This window comes from Protomyctophum bolini (assembly GCF_963924005.1).
Source record: "Protomyctophum bolini genome assembly, chromosome: 16".
NCBI lineage: Eukaryota > Metazoa > Chordata > Actinopteri > Myctophiformes > Myctophidae > Protomyctophum > Protomyctophum bolini.
Genome location: NC_137877.1, coordinates 6,602,716 through 6,609,982, shown reverse-complemented (window position 1 = coordinate 6,609,982; position 7,267 = coordinate 6,602,716).

Here is a 7,267-nt window from a genome sequence, read left to right as displayed (position 1 = left end):
TGTTCAAAAATGATGAAAAATGAGGATAACATTTTTTTCAAAAATTCAAAAAACGATGGGCTATAACCCATGTTTTTTGAAATTTTGAATTTTCTTCAAATCCTCAAAAATGATGAAAAACGGCGTGCTATAGTATGCCGTACGGTAGGGGCTATAGCCCATGTTCAAAAATGATGAAAAATGAGGATAACATTTTTTTCAAAAATTCAAAAACAATGGGCTATAACCCATGTTTTTTGACATTTTGAATTTTCTTCAAATCCTCAAAAATGATGAAAAACGGCGTGCTATAGTATGCCGTACGGTAGGGGCTATAGCCCATGTTCAAAAATGATGAAAAATGCGGATAACATTTTTTTCAAAAATTCAAAAAACAATGGGCTATAACCCATGTTTTTTGAAATTTTGAAATTTCTTCAAATCCTCAAAAATGATGAAAAACGGCGTGCTATAGTATGCCGTACGGTAGGGGCTATAGCCCATGTTCAAAAATGATGAAAAATGAGGATAACATTTTTTTCAAAAATTCAAAAAACGATGGGCTATAACCCATGTTTTTTGAAATTTTGAATTTTCTTCAAATCCTCAAAAATGATGAAAAACAGCGTGCTATAGTATGCCGTACGGTAGGGGCTATAGCCCATGTTCAAAAATGATGAAAAATGAGGATAACATTTTTTTCAAAAATTCAAAAAACGATGGGCTATAACCCATGTTTTTTGAAATTTTGAATTTTCTTCAAATCCTCAAAAATGATAAAAAACGGCGTGCTATAGTATGCCGTACGGTAGGGGCTATAGCCCATGTTCAAAAATGATGAAAAATGAGGATAACATTTTTTTCAAAAATTCAAAAACAATGGGCTATAACCCATGTTTTTTGAAATTTTGAATTTTCTTCAAATCCTCAAAAATGATGAAAAACGGCGTGCTATAGTATGCCGTACGGTAGGGGCTATAGCCCATGTTCAAAAATGATGAAAAATGAGGATAACATTTTTTTCAAAAATTCAAAAAACGATGGGCTATAACCCATGTTTTTTGAAATTTTGAATTTTCTTCAAATCCTCAAAAATGATGAAAAACGGCGTGCTATAGTATGCCGTACGGTAGGGGCTATAGCCCATGTTCAAAAATGATGAAAAATGAGGATAACATTTTTTTCAAAAATTCAAAAACAATGGGCTATAACCCATGTTTTTTGAAATTTTGAATTTTCTTCAAATCCTCAAAAATGATGAAAAACGGCGTGCTATAGTATGCCGTACGGTAGGGGCTATAGCCCATGTTCAAAAATGATGAAAAATGAGGATAACATTTTTTTCAAAAATTCAAAAAACAATGGGCTATAACCCATGTTTTTTGAAATTTTGAATTTTCTTCAAATCCTCAAAAATGATGAAAAACGGCGTGCTATAGTATGCCGTACGGTAGGGGCTATAGCCCATGTTCAAAAATGATGAAAAATGAGGATAACATTTTTTTCAAAAATTCAAAAAACGATGGGCTATAACCCATGTTTTTTGAAATTTTGAATTTTCTTCAAATCCTCAAAAATGATGAAAAACGGCGTGCTATAGTATGCCGTACGGTAGGGGCTATTGCCCATGTTCAAAAATGATGAAAAATTAGGATAACATTTTTTTCAAAAATTCAAAAAACGATGGGCTATAACCCATGTTTTTTAAAATTTTGAATTTTCTTCAAATCCTCAAAAATGATGAAAAACGGCGTGCTATAGTATGCCGTACGGTAGGGGCTATAGCCCATGTTCAAAAATGATGAAAAATGAGGATAACATTTTTTTCAAAAATTCAAAAAACAATGGGCTATAACCCATGTTTTTTGAAATTTTGAATTTTCTTCAAATCCTCAAAAATGATGAAAAACGGCGTGCTATAGTATGCCGTACGGTAGGGGCTATAGCCCATGTTCAAAAATGATGAAAAATGAGGATAACATTTTTTTCAAAAATTCAAAAAACGATGGGCTATAACCCATGTTTTTTGAAATTTTGAATTTTCTTAAAATCCTCAAAAATGATGAAAAACGGCGTGCTATAGTATGCCGTACGGTAGGGGCTATTGCCCATGTTCAAAAATGATGAAAAATTAGGATAACATTTTTTTCAAAAATTCAAAAAACGATGGGCTATAACCCATGTTTTTTTAAAATTTTGAATTTTCTTCAAATCCTCAAAAATGATGAAAAACGGCGTGCTATAGTATGCCGTACGGTAGGGGCTATAGCCCATGTTCAAAAATGATGAAAAATGAGGATAACATTTTTTTCAAAAATTCAAAAAACAATGGGCTATAACCCATGTTTTTTGAAATTTTGAATTTTCTTCAAATCCTCAAAAATGATGAAAAACGGCGTGCTATAGTATGCCGTACGGTAGGGGCTATAGCCCATGTTCAAAAATGATGAAAAATGAGGATAACATTTTTTTCAAAAATTCAAAAAACGATGGGCTATAACCCATGTTTTTTGAATTTTTGAATTTTCTTCAAATCCTCAAAAATTATGAAAAACGGCGTGCTATAGTATGCCGTACGGTAGGGGCTATTGCCCATGTTCAAAAATGATGAAAAATTAGGATAACATTTTTTTCAAAAATTCAAAAAACAATGGGCTATAACCCATGTTTTTTGAAATTTTGAATTTTCTTCAAATCCTCAAAAATGATGAAAAACGGCGTGCTATAGTATGCCGTACGGTAGGGGCTATAGCCCATGTTCAAAAATGATGAAAAATGAGGATAACATTTTTTTCAAAAATTCAAAAAACGATGGGCTATAACCCATGTTTTTTGAAATTTTGAATTTTCTTCAAATCCTCAAAAATGATGAAAAACAGCGTGCTATAGTATGCCGTACGGTAGGGGCTATAGCCCATGTTCAAAAATGATGAAAAATGAGGATAACATTTTTTTCAAAAATTCAAAAAACGATGGGCTATAACCCATGTTTTTTGAAATTTTGAATTTTCTTCAAATCCTCAAAAATGATAAAAAACGGCGTGCTATAGTATGCCGTACGGTAGGGGCTATAGCCCATGTTCAAAAATGATGAAAAATGAGGATAACATTTTTTTCAAAAATTCAAAAACAATGGGCTATAACCCATGTTTTTTGAAATTTTGAATTTTCTTCAAATCCTCAAAAATGATGAAAAACGGCGTGCTATAGTATGCCGTACGGTAGGGGCTATAGCCCATGTTCAAAAATGATGAAAAATGAGGATAATTTTTTTTTCAAAAATTCAAAAAACGATGGGCTATAACCCATGTTTTTTGAAATTTTGAATTTTCTTCAAATCCTCAAAAATGATGAAAAACGGCGTGCTATAGTATGCCGTACGGTAGGGGCTATAGCCCATGTTCAAAAATGTAGAAAAATGAGGATAACATTTTTTTCAAAAATTCAAAAAACGATGGGCTATAACCCATGTTTTTTGAAATTTTGAATTTTCTTAAAATCCTCAAAAATGATGAAAAACGGCGTGCTATAGTATGCCGTACGGTAGGGGCTATTGCCCATGTTCAAAAATGATGAAAAATTAGGATAACATTTTTTTCAAAAATTCAAAAAACGATGGGCTATAACCCATGTTTTTTAAAATTTTGAATTTTCTTCAAATCCTCAAAAATGATGAAAAACGGCGTGCTATAGTATGCCGTACGGTAGGGGCTATAGCCCATGTTCAAAAATGATGAAAAATGAGGATAATTTTTTTTTCAAAAATTCAAAAAACGATGGGCTATAACCCATGTTTTTTGAAATTTTGAATTTTCTTCAAATCCTCAAAAATGATGAAAAACGGCGTGCTATAGTATGCCGTACGGTAGGGGCTATAGCCCATGTTCAAAAATGATGAAAAATGAGGATAACATTTTTTTCAAAAATTCAAAAAACAATGGGCTATAACCCATGTTTTTTGAAATTTTGAATTTTCTTCAAATCCTCAAAAATGATGAAAAACGGCGTGCTATAGTATGCCGTACGGTAGGGGCTATAGCCCATGTTCAAAAATGATGAAAAATGAGGATAACATTTTTTCAAAAATTCAAAAAACGATGGGCTATAACCCATGTTTTTTGAAATTTTGAATTTTCTTCAAATCCTCAAAATTGATGAAAAACGGCGTGCTATAGTATGCCGTACGGTAGGGGCTATAGCCCATGTTCAAAAATGATGAAAAATGAGGATAATTCTTTTTTCAAAAATTCAAAAAACGATGGGCTATAACCCATGTTTTTTGAAATTTTGAATTTTCTTCAAATCCTCAAAAATGATGAAAAACGGCGTGCTATAGTATGGCATGAATTGAACAAAGGGCATTGTTCAATTCATCAAAACATTTAGAGACAAACAAATAGACACTTATATGTAGTTAAAGCAACAGAGTTAAGCAACAGAAACAAACAACAATGGATTCTACAGTGTAAAGACACCAATTTAATTATAAATGTCAATAAAGTTTAATATCTAATAATATCAATTTAAAATGTATTATCCAATACAAATTTCCTTACCATTTTTAATGTTTTAGTTTTGTATTGCTATTTTTTTTTGCTAATTGTAGATTGACCTACTTTTTGTTTCTGGCATTCCGCTGCTTGTTATTTTTTATTTTATTTTCATGTGAAGTACTTTGAGTTGCATTTTATGTATGACATGTGCTATATAAATAAAGTTTAATATGTGAAGTACTTTAGTTGTCAAGGATGCAGACAGAGTTGAACCCAGGAGCAAAGTCACAACAAACTAGAGTATAATAATAAAGTATTTAATAAAGAATTACGAGATATCTTACACAGGGGAATGCAGGTAGGAATCAGGCATGAATCAGAATGACATCAAAGTCAACACATGAACAGGCAGGACATCTGTGACACAGGTTATGAACTGACAATGAGTGTTTGTACTGAGTCCAGTTTTATAGTGAGCAGGTTGATTGGAGAAGTGTTCACTGCTGGGCTGATTAGGTAGTTGACAGGTGTGTAAATGGAACTGGGTGTGCTGGAATGGGATATGGGAGGCCAGTGTGGAGACTGAGGGAGAGACAGAATGTGACAGAGTTGCATTTTATGTATGAAATGTGCTATATAAATAAAGTTTACACCACTGACTGTCCCTCCATATAAAATAAAGGCGAAAGTCACAAAAGAAAATTGATCAGTTACAATTCCAGACTATGAAGAATCATTTAATAAAGGAATACTTCCAGATTCAGTTAGATTAGCTACAATAATTGTGATATTAAAAGTTAAATGCTCGTCATATGACATAACAGAGAGGAATGGGCCGGACCCTGCGCGCAAGGGGACAATTTACAATTTTACAATTTAGGCATTTAGCAGACGCTCTTAATCCAGAGCGATTTACATTAAGCAAGAACAAAAGCATGGGAATACATCACATAAAAGCATTTATCATGAAACATGCGTGCGTATATATAATTGCACCACTGAAGAATCCCAACAATGTGAAGTGAGGGGCGCTCTCATCGTCAGATTCGCCGCATGGAGCTGGGGGGCGATGGGCTGAAGTCCAGGGGTGATGAGCTGGATAGGGGGAGGAAGAGGAGGAGGAGGAGGAGGAGGCAGCAGGTAGGCTGGCGGATGATGAGTGGACGGAGACTGATGGCAGCCATTGGACGGTGAAGAGAGAGGCTCGGAGCTAATGTCAGAGACACTGGGCTGGTCCACAGTCAGGTGAAGGATCATTTAAAATCACAATAAAGTGGAAAACAGGAAACAAGAAATGGGTAATACATTTTAAATTGATATTGTAATCACAGACTATCTTCTTGGTGTCTTTGAACTATAATTTGACATTTGATTTAAACATACAAAAGGACAAAAGTGTCATCAAAGCAGGTTATTGAAAAAATGAAAAAATGAAAAAATGAAAAAAGAAATCTGCAATTTCCATTTCCGCAATTCCGCAATTTGACAAAAACGATGGGTTATAGCCCATGTTTTTTGAAAGTTATCCTCGTTTCTCATCATTTTGGACCATGGGCTATAGCCCATATCGTACGGCATACTATAGCGCGCCGTTTTTCATCATTTTTGAGGATTTGAAAAAAATGACGAAATGACAAAAACGATGGGTTATAGCCCATGTTTTTTGAAATTTTGAAAATAAAAGTTATCCTCGTTTCTCATCATTTTGGACCATGGGCTATAGCCCATATCGTACGGCATACTATAGCGCGCCGTTTTTCATAATTTTTGAGGATTTGAAAAAAATGACGAAATGACAAAAACGATGGGTTATAGCCCATGTTTTTTGAAATTTGAAAAAAAAAGTTATCCTCGTTTCTCATCATTTTGGACCATGGGCTATAGCCCATATCGTACGGCATACTATAGCGCGCCGTTTTTCATCATTTTTGAGGATTTGAAAAAAATGACAATAACGATGGGTTATAGCCCATGTTTTTTGAAATTTTGAAAAAAAAGGTTAGCCTCGTTTCTCATCATTTTGGACCGTGGGCTATAGCCCATATCGTACGGCATACTATAGCGCGCCGTTTTTCATCATTTTTGAAGATTTGAAAAAAATTACGAAATGACAAAAACCATGGGTTATAGCCCATGTTTTTTGAAATTTTGAAAAAAAAAGTTATCCTCGTTTCTCATCATTTTGGACCATGGGCTATAGCCCATATCGTACGGTATACTATAGCGCGCCGTTTTTCATCATTTTTGAGGATTTGGAAAAAATTTCCATTTCCGCAATTTACGCAATTACCATTTCCGCAATTTCCGCAATTCCGCAATTTGACAAAAACGATGGGTTATAGCCCATGTTTTTTGAAATTTTGAAAAAAAATCCTCGTTTCTCATCATTTTGGACCATGGGCTATAGCCCATGGTCACAGGTACATAGGTTGAGTAGCAGTGCAATAGATAGATTAGAATAGCAAAACTTAAACAATATCATCTCTCTCCATTGCGTTTGTTTCCATGGTTATTTGCTTGGGGAGGGTTAGTCTTCTGAAGAAATTGAAGAAACTGGTTTAACAGTACTTTAACAGCATAAATCTTCACAGTTGCTGGTGTCTACAATCAGCGTGTCATCTTGAGTACCTGATGAAAGTTGCCCCAGGGCAGTTGCTCTTACAGTCATCTGCAGAACAAAAAGAAATGAGCCATGTTGCTCCCGACGGTCTTTAGGAAGTACATTGAGGTATGCCAAGTATTGGGTATCTTAAGTGGTGTAGCGATTCTTGTAGACCAGACCCATTGCAAGTTGC